This window comes from Jatropha curcas, chromosome 4, assembly GCF_041381405.1.
Source record: "Jatropha curcas cultivar XTBG-Jc1 chromosome 4, XTBG_Jcur_1.0, whole genome shotgun sequence".
NCBI lineage: Eukaryota > Viridiplantae > Streptophyta > Magnoliopsida > Malpighiales > Euphorbiaceae > Jatropha > Jatropha curcas.
In genome coordinates, this window is record NC_143154.1 from 20,324,313 (window position 1) to 20,335,114 (window position 10,802).

Consider the following 10,802-nt stretch of genomic DNA (forward strand, 5'->3'; position numbering starts at 1 on the left):
TTATGCTTTGAGTTTGTGGTTTCGCCATGTTTGAATTCTTGAGGTTAATTTGATTCCTTTTCTTGAACTTTATCTTCCTCTGAATTTGAAACTTATTCCTCAATGGTTCTCCTCTCCATAAGGAATTTTGAGGAGACTCTTCCTTGAGAAATGATCCTTGTTTATAAGGACACTTGTACTTGTGCCATGCTTGGCGCTTGATTTTCAAGGTGTTTGTTGTCATCCAATTTGTGGAAATGACTGCTTCTTTTAACTTGCTTTTTCAAAATGTGAGCAGCCGCTTGGTCTTTGTCCTTATGGCTGAAATGATTTGTCATCTACCCTTGATGGGCTTGAATTTAACGGAGAGCTTGCAGTTGACCCGTTTTTGACAACTTGATTTCCTAGCTTTGTCCTTGATTTCTTTCTTTTACGCAGAAGTTCCTTTGACCCATTTTTTTTCTTTTGCTTGTTTGCTTCCTTTTGACTAGGGGTTCCTTTTGTCCCGTTTTTCCTTTTGCTTGCTTAGAAACAGCCTCTCCATAAAGAATTTCGAGGCAACTTGATTCTGAGATGACTTGAGTAGTGTATGGATAGCATTACGACTTCGTGCAGACCCAACCCAATTCATAACTTCTCTGTTCTATCGCTTTTAAGCTCAAAATTCAGACACCTCTCTGTCGGAGCATCTTCCATTCCTGGGTTTTCGGAGAAACCATTCTGGCCCTAACCCCTTCAATCGGCTTTGCCTCGGTACTGTTTGAAGTCTTGCGTACCCTTTGCTGGATCCTTTCCATGATTACCCTTCAAAACTTCCCTTTTGATGGTGCTTCTTAGGATGCCCCCAGCTTTGAATGATGCAGAGCAAATGAATGCATTTTTCTTTGCCAATTTTTATTATCTTTTTTTTTATCATCATTTTTTTTTTTTGTGCTTTCATAGGAAAAGGATAGGGAAAGAGCATAAACATGATTGGAACGTAAACTGATCCCTTTTTATTGATAAGACAAAATTTGTGTACAAAGGACACTTAGATTTACAAATGAAAACTTGAATGAAAATGAAAATGAAAAGAAAAAAACTAGACCCTAAAAGATAGACTCTAGGTGGACTGTGATGGACTAAGATTGGATTGACTGTAGTGACTTTGTTCTTCTCGATGCTTCAATCGATCAAACATGTTGTTGTTGGTCTTGAACAATTCCTTTGTTCTTTTGGAGGTTTGATCTCAACCTTCTCAGACACAAACTTCATTCATTTCTAAGAAAAGTTCGAAAGGATCGAACGATTCTTGTTCAGCAATTTTTTTTTGCATTAATCCCATGGTTAGGCAAGGGATTGGTTGATATTCAGCTTGCTCTTGGGGATGATGGACCCATTGTCAACCAAGTCTTGTAGACGGTTTTTCAAAGTCCAACATGATTCGGTCTTATGCCCATGTCCTTGATGGTACTCACAGTATTCATTGGCTTTGAAATTCCGGGGCAGGGGGTTTGGTAATGGCCTTGCTTCTAAGGGCTTCAGTAAATTTGCTTTCACTGCTTCTCGGAACACCAAAAGGATTGGCATGCCGAGATCAGTATATTGCCTCCTTGGCTGATTGCTTCCCAAATTCCCAACACGTAAAGGATTCGTGGGGATTATACTGGCTATTTCATTTGTCTCACTGGACCCAGCATGATTCTGCTTCTTGTATGAGTATTCTTTGAGTTGACCCAACTGGATTAAGTCTTCCACCTTAGTTGCAGTCGCAATGAGCGATTGGAACGTAGGCAAGTACTGTGTTTGAAGCTGTGACTGGTAGACAGGCAGTAATTCTTGATTATTATGTCAACTTGTTCTTGTTCAGAGGGTCGGTTGATCATTTGAGCAGCTTTGGCTCTCCACCTCGAAAGGAACGAGGAGAAGGGCTCGTTTTTCTTTTGTCTAGTGGTTTCTAGCTCCCTCCGGGTAACATCCACTTCGATATTATAATGGTATTGCGTATTAAACGCATTACAGATGTCTTCCCAGGTCTTCATTTTAGACCGGTCTAGGCTGACAAACCATCTCAAAGCAGCACCAGTGAGTGATTGTTGAAACAACTGAGCAAGGAGCTCGTTGTTCAGGCCAAACGGGTTGAGGGCACCCACATACATTTTCAGGTGCGTTTTGGGACAAGTGGTTCCATCAAACTTGTCCATGTTGGGCATTTTGAACTTCGTGGGTAGTCTTGCTTCAGGGAACAAGGACAAGGAGTCCATGTCCACTACTTCCTTTTGTGTCTTAAGAGCAGTAATAGACCTTTCCAGGAGTTCTAGTTTTTCTCTCATTTTCTGAGCTTCCAGCTCAGAAGCAGTTCTGGAGGGCATGTCATCCAGGTTAAGGGCAGGGTTTGTTGGTTCAGCAGCAGGACCCTGATTAGAGGTAGTAGGTCCACTTCCCCCGGCGGAAGCCCCATTTCCATTACCACCGCCTAGTTCAGCTATTAGGACAGTCCTCTGGGCAGCCAATGCCTCATTCATTCTAGCCTCCATTCTGGCTTCCAGTTGTTCGATGAGGTTTTGGATGTCAGTGAGTGATGCCATTGGTGCAGTCGGGGTTGTTGGACTTGTGGGTGAGAGCTCAGTTGGTGTTTCGGGTACAGGTGATCTTTGGAGGGGTACCTGTAAAAGGACATAGTCAAAATGATTAGACTATCCTATATAAGGTGTTTTCATAGGTTATGTGAGGTAGGGTAGTGTTGGTATGCTAGGACACCTAGGGTAGGACCCAATGGGGTGTGATATGTAAGGTGGAGTGCTTAGGGCTGGACACCTCGACTTTTCGAAAGGCCCTAAGTTCTCAAGAAAAAAAAAAAATTGGGCCTTAGGGGCCAAAATGTGAATTTTTGGGCCTTAGGCCAAATTGGGAATTTTTGGGCCTCTGTGGCCAAGAATGTGAACTTCTGGGCCTTAAGGGCCAAATTGAGAATTTTTTGGGCCTCTGTGGCCAAATTGGAAATTTTTGGGCCTCAGGGGCCAAATTGAGAATTTTTGGGCCTTAGGGGCCAAATTGTGAATTTTTGGGCCTCTGTGGCCAAATTGAGAATTTTTGGGCCTTAAGGGCCAAATTGTGAATTATTGGGCCTCTGTGGCCAAATTGGAAATTTTTGGGCCTCAGGGGCCAAATTGAGAATTTTTGGGCCTTCGGGGCCCAATTGAGAATTTTTTGGGCCTTCGGGGCCAAATTGGGAATTTTTTGGGCCTTAGGGGCCATATTGAGAATTTTTGGGCCTTAGGGGCCAAAATGAGAATTTTTGGGCCTTCGGGGCAAAAATGTAATTTTTCAGGTCTCAGGGACCAAAAATGTGATTTTTCAGCTTTTGAAATGAAATGTTTTTTTTTTTGTGAAGTATGGGATGAATGCGTGAATGCGCACAACATCACAACATAATTCATTTTTAATGGAATGATTCAGCATCATTGGGCGCATACAGTCCTAAAGGATAGGGTCTATAGGCTATGATACAAATAGAGAATTGGCTTATAAGGGACCCTTGAACCTTGAGTATAGATATACCTAACCACATGTGAAACAAAGAGTTTCGCGTGGGTCCAACGGTACGCATACTCATGGGCCACCCCAAAAGGATTAGGGATGGTTTGCGGTAACAGGGAGGACGCTTTGGCTGTCCGTCGACATAATCAAAGAGACCTGCCGATCAGCGCTACTTGTTATCCAGACTCAGAAGTTTGAACAGAGAGAGAAGAAATTCATTTGAAATTCATTTTTTATGCAATGGAGAAAAAGATTCTCAATCGTGCAAATAAATAAAAAAATTTAAATGACTTAAAGCAAAGTTCAATTAGGTCCAAATTTTCCTTATTAAGCATTCTTAAAGAAAGAATACTTAAATTTTTTTGTTGGGGTACCCTGCAAAACAAAGCATAGTAAAATAATACCCTAAAGAAGGGTCGGTTAGTTTACACAGCAATCGTAGTCCTCTTATGCAAAAAAATTGCATAACTCCCCAGCAGAGTCGCCAAACTGTGAACCCCTCCCCAAACATCATAGGCATATGAATGCATGTGACTAAGGGAAGCAATGCACGTGAATGTATGAGTCGCCACCTTGTTTAATTGTTTTAGGGTAAACTAGGAAAAAACCCTAAATGACTCCAATTTTAATTAACCTAGTTACTAGATTAATTATCCCAATGTCTAAGGCATAATCTGCGAACCTGAGGTGGATCCCGAGACTATGTCATGCTGATGAACTAACCTAATGAATGAATGTTTTGCAAGGTAATTGGACCAATGAAAATGTTCATGTGATTTCGACTTGCCGCTCGGGGTTAAATCCCTAACGTGCCTACGTACTTCCGTTTGAATGGAAGATCAAAGTCAACGTAGTTCGATAGGCCTTCTTTGAAGGGCTTTGAATGGGTATGCTTTATGCATGAGTGTGTGTATGCTTTGTGCATTTTGTTTAGGCTTTTTGCCAAAGATCGATTGATTTGATTAGGCATTTGATGCCAAAAATGTTGATTTTAATGGCTTTTAGCCAAAAAGAGTGATTTAGGCAATTTGATTGCCAAAAGGTGATGATTGGGCGATTGTCGCCAAGATTGATGTTTGGGCTTATTACTGCCAAAAATTGATTGATTTATGGCTTTTAGCCAAAAAGATGGATTTAGGCAATTAGTTTGCCAAAAATTGATTAGGCGATTTGTCGCCAAAGTGATTAAGGCATTTGTGCCAAAATTGGTATTTGAAGGCTTTTAGCCAAAAATTGCAATTTAAGCGATTTGTCGCTAAAAAGTGGTTAATCTAATTTATAGGCAATTTGTTTGCCAAAAATTGATTGAACCGTGGGCAATTTATTGCCAAAATGTGGTTGATTTAATTGTAGGCAATTTATTGCCAAAACGTGATTGATTAAGGCTTTTTAGCCACAATTATTGATTAATTGGACTTAAGCCAGGCTGTTCGAAATAAAGGCAATCATACCATAGCTATTAATTAACTAGGTATTTTAAGCCAATACTGTCGATCTAGACTTTAATACCACGATTATTAATTAACCGGGCATTTAGCCTAATTTTATTTAATTGAGGCCGTTTATGACATGAAATGCATTTATGCAATTGTAGAGTTATTAGGAGTAGAAGAGAAGCATGCATGAAGTGCTAAAATTAAATAGGCAGAACTTAGTTTACGTACCTGATTTAATCGACGGCCACTTCTTAACTCCAGGTTAAGCTCCTCGTTAAGGGAATTTTAATTAATTTAATTTTAGGTGACCAAGTATCACAATAATAAAATAAAACTAAAATTAAAAAAATGCAAGAAAGCAGTAAAGAATCGCAAAGAGCGTAAGAGAGAAGGAGCATCCGTCAACACAGACTGAGTGTCCCAAAACGGAGCCACGGGGATGTTTTTTATAGGAAAAACGCGCCCCTGGGCGCGTCTGCCCGCCCTCCAGGGCGGGCATGGCCGCCCAAGCTGGGCGGGCGTGCCCGCCTAGACTGGGCGGGCATGGCCGCCTAGACTGGGCGGGCATGGCCGCCCTAGCTAGGCGGGCGTGCCCGCCCTTGAGGGTGGGCATGCCCACCCCCGAGGGTGGGCATGCGTGCCTTTCTCTTTTTCTCTTCTTTTTTTTTCATTCCGGAGGCTTTTTCGGGAGTTTCGGACCTCCAAAAAATATTCCGGGACCAGTTCCGTGATCCTCGTAATTTTTCGGACGTTTCAAGTGCCATATTGGCACACTTCCGGTGAACTTTCTGAATGACCTCCGGTCCGGCCGGACTGTTTGCAGTCTGGAAAAATTGGCTCTTTGAGCCTCAAAATTGAGGTTTTCATAGACGATTGCAGCCGCTGTCGCCGGCGGCGATAGCGGCTACCGCTGCCTTTAAAGGCGGCCGCGGCCGAGAAAACTGGCTTTTTTTGAGCCTTAAAATTTGAGTATTCACAGAAGTAAGCCGAACACCAGCACTAATCCCTTACCAAATCATGGGGTAAATGCTATTGTTTCTGACCAGGAATTGATCGATCCTTTCGAGCTATTCCTAGAAATGAATGACATTTGTGTCCTGGATCTGAATGACCTAACCGAAGAGGTCGATGCTATAACCAGGAGCGGGAGACATATGAACCATTGGTCTTGGATAAAGTCCAAAATAAGCCCTACCAGAGGGCAGATGAGCTAAAAGAAGACCCGGTACTTTCACAGTTAAAAAAGACACAAGCTAAGGTATCGATTTGGGAACTCCTGGCATCGTCCTTTCCTCATCGCCAAGCTCTTTGCAAGGCTTTGAGTCAACTGCAAACATCGGTGGAAGTTAGCCCTGAAGTGCTAGTGTCCACCCTCACCCAGTCAGCAAAGATGCAAAGCATCGGGTTTTCTGATGAGGACTTACCCAAGGAGGGAGGCAGTCATAATGATGCCCTTTACGTCACTGTTCAGACCAGAGATAAAATTGTGCCCATGGTTCTCATTGATAATGGGTCAACACTGAACGTCTGCCCACTAAGGGTAGCCAGCTGTCTGGGGTTAGAAGAGACAGATTTCATTCCGTCGGACCAGATAGTGAAAGCATATGACAGCACCCGGAGGGAAGTATTGGGGGTTGCTACACTAAAATTGGCAATTGGGCCAGCCATAATGGAGGTACCGTTCCAAGTAATTGACATGCCCACAAGTTTCAACCTGCTTCTAGGACGGCCATGGATACATTGCACTAAGGCAGTACCTTCCTCTTTGCACCAAAAGGTCAAATTCCCCTACGAAGGTAAAATTATAACGATTCAAGGGGACGATTACAGCCAGCTAAAGAAAACAAAGGGTCAGCCTCTCTTTTAGGTCAATCCTGAAAATGCCAACTTGCCTCTCTCGGGATTTCAGTATGACACTGTGCAGTTCATAGAAGGAAAGACTGCAAACTCTCGAATTCTCTTTGATTTCGGGACGGTGCAAATAAACTGCATAGTGCCTTTGATGCTAAAGATGTCCTATCTGCCGGGAATGATTATGGCAAGGTCTGGAAAGACATACCCCACACTGCAGGCTTGGGAGTGTCCAGTGAATGAAGGGACCTATGGACTGGGTTATGAGCCCACTGACGAAAATCGGGCTGAGAGAACCAGAAGGGGAAGGAAGGAGAGTATACAGATGCGGCCTTACCTTTTGACCTTGAATGGTTACTTTTGCAAGCCAGGAGAAACGATTCCTTATCATGGCTTCCAAGAACCATTTCGCTGCCCGGCCGCTAAGAAGATGCTGCCTGGGTTAGAAATATTTTCTGATGTCTAGGGCAACAAGCCCGAAACAGCAACTGAACTGGAAGTGGAAGACTTCATGCAGCCCAGTCTCTTTGATGAGGTTGCGGTTATTACAGGAAATGAGGGGAATCAAGACCTGCTAAGCCTGATCAAGCCATACGAAGGGCCTCTCACCAACTGGTACGCCGAGGAGGAACGCGCTGCTGATAAACCCCCTCCCGAGTCAAACCTAATACCAGAGTCTGTAATCAAGTCCTGTACTGAGTCTGAGTCTGACCCCGAGTCTGAAATCGAGTCAGAGTCCAGTTCCAGTTCTGAGTCGTTTGTGTTGGATCTAGAAGATCCAGATTTCAAATTTGATGTAATCTTTGAGGACGATTCCGTCATAATCAATAAAGGCTTGCAAATTATTGACTACCCCGCGTGTCTATCTTTCCAAGCATTTTCAAGTAAAAATAATCAAATAAATGAAATAAAAAATGAAAAAGAAAAAATAATAATTGGCAAAGAAGAAAATGAACATACATACATTGCGTCTGACTGTGTGAACAAGGAATAGGTCAGTGAATGCTTGAAGAAGTTTTTCGATTACTTCATGTGGAAGGCAAGTGACATCACGGGAATTGACCCGGCAATAGCGGTGCACAAGATTCCAGTATACCCTGAGGCTAAGCCAGTAAAACAGAAACTGAGAAGGCTGAAAACAGAATGGTCCTTGAAAATCAAGGAGGAAGTAGCCAAGCAGCTGGAAAATAAGTTCATAGAACCTATTGCCTACCCGACATGGTTAGCAAATATTGTGCCGGTGCCGAAGAAAGATGGCAAAGTCAGAATGTGTGTGGATTACCGGGATTTGAATAAAGCATGTCCGAAGGACGACTTCCCCCTACCGCATGTTGACTTGTTGGTGGACCGAATGGCTGGACACGAGATGGTCTCCTTGACTGATCTCGCTGTCGGATACAATCAAATAATGATGCATTTGCCAGACAAAGAAAAAACAGCATTCATCACGGAGTGGGGAACCTACTACTACAGGGTTATGCCTTTTGGGCTCAAAAATGCCGGGGCAACCTATCAAAGAATGGCAACGACCGTCTTCCATGACATGATTCACAAAGAAGTAGAAGTGTATGTGGACGATATGGTTGTTAAATCAAAAACAGCTGAAGAACACACAACAACACTTGATAAGTTCTTCCTTAGACTTCGAAAGTACAACTTAAAGCTCAACGCGGTAAAATGTCTGTTTGGAGCTACATCCGGAGTATTTCTGGGGCATATGGTCAGTCGGAAGGGCATAGAGATTGACCCTTCAAAAGCCAAAGCCATTTTGGAAATGCCAGCACCGAAGATGGAAAAAGAAGTTCGGGGTTTCCTGGGAAGGCTACAGTACATCAGCCGGTTCATCAATCAATTGGCCGATACTTGTGGTCCGATTTTCAAATTACTCAGGAAAGGAGTAGCCATCAAATGGAATGAGGATTGTCAGATGGCTTTCGACCAAGTCAAGCAATATCTGTTATCCCCACCAGTTTTGCAGCCACCAAGGCTAGGACAGCCTTTGTTATTGTACCTATCAGTGACAGAAGAAGCGATGGGTGCCATGCTAGCTCAACAAGCAGAAGATACAAGGGTAGAAAATGCCGTGTATTATCTTAGCAAAAGGATGCTAGACTACGAGCTAAAATATAATAAGATAGAGAAGTTGTGTCTAGCTCTAGTTTGGGCTTGTACAAAGCTGCAGCACTACCTCTCATCCTACACCACATATGTTATTTCTGAATCGAACCCCTTGAAATTCCTCATGGAGAGGCCGGTTCTTGACAGTAAGATGGCCAAGTGGGTGTCGGTGCTCGCAGCCTATGATTTAAAATTTGTACAACGGAAGGCAGTGAAAGGCGGAGCCTTGGCTAATTAATTAGCAGAATTACCGGTCAAAGACCAAATGCCGGAGGTAGAATTTCCTGATGAAGACTTGTTGAGCTTGGAAAGTGAAGTCTAGGAAATGTACTTCGATGGAGCTTCAAACTACCATGGAAATGGGGTTGGAGTCGTATTCAAAACTCCTTGTGGAGAGTACGTCCCAATCGCAGTCAAATTAGATTTCGACTGCACCAACAACGAAGCCGAGTATGAAGCTTGCATAAAGGGGTTAGAAGCGGCCCTGGAAAAGGAGATAAAAGTCCTCAAGGTTTTTGGAGAATCCAATTTAATAGTCTCCCAAGCTTTGAGAAAATGGAAAATTAAGGAAGAGCGTTTGGTTCCTTACCTACAACGCTTAGACGAATTGGCTCAGCAATTTGAGGATTTGTCCTTCCACTACTTGCCGCGAGCCAAAAATCAGTTTGCTGATGCTCTGGCTACTTTGGCCTCCATGGTTAATGTAGGAGGAGACCAAGTCATTCGATCTCTGACAGTTCAGCTATAGAAACAACCAGCACACGTCATGAATTTGGTGGATGACAAGCCCTGGTATTGGGATATACTGAATTATCTTCAGAATGAAGCCTACCCGGAGGGATCCACTAAGACTGATCAACGGACATTGAGACAGTTAGCATCCGGATATTTCCTTGCTGGGGGAGGTCTGTATAAAAGGAGTTGGAATGGCCTGCACCTAAGGTGCGTTGATGAGGGAGAAGCTCAAACCATCATGGATTTCTTACATAATGGGGAGTCTGGTCCACACATGCACGGGATAGCCTTGGCTCGAAAAATTATGAACCTGGGTTATTACTGGTCAACCATGAATGCAGATTGCGTGAGGCACACGCAAAAGTTCCATGAATGTCAAATTTTTGCTAAGCTGCAAAAGCAGCCTCCGGTCAATTTGAATCCCATTGCTTCGCCTTCGCCCTTCGCAACTTGGGGCATAGATGTGATCGGAAAGATCCACCCAAAGGCTTCCAATGGTCATCAATTCATCCTGGTCGCTGTTGATTATTTCACTAAGTGGATTGAGGGAGCCTCCTATTCGGTTTTGAATGCCAAGAAGGCGGCACAGTTCGTCCGTACTAACATCCTTTGTCGGTACGGAACGCCATTCGAAATCATCACTGATAACGGGTCCCACTTTCAGAGCGAATTTTTGCATTTGTTGAAGGAAAAGAAAATCCAGCATCATAAGTCCTCACCCTACCGTCCACAAACAAATGGGGCTGTAGAGGCTGCAAACAAGGCTATAAAAGTCATTTTGCAAAAGACAGTTCAAAAGCATAAAGCCTGGCATGAGCAGTTACCGAATGCCCTATGGGGATATAGGACTTCAATCAGAATGCCTACTGGGGCAACCCCGTATTCCCTAGTGTATGGTATGGAAGCAGTGTTGCCTATTGAGCTGGAAGTTCAGTCGGCAAGGATTATCCAGGAAAGCCAGATCAGCGAAGCAGATTGGGCTAAGAATTATCATTTGCAACTCTTGAGTATGGACGAAAAACGATTGCAAGCAATCCGCCAAACTCAAGTTTATCAAAGAAGAATGGCACGACATTTTAATAAGAAGGTCAAAGACCAAAAACTGGAAGAAGGTTGTTTGGTCCTGAAGGAAATTAGACACCCAATCATAGACCCACGTGGGAA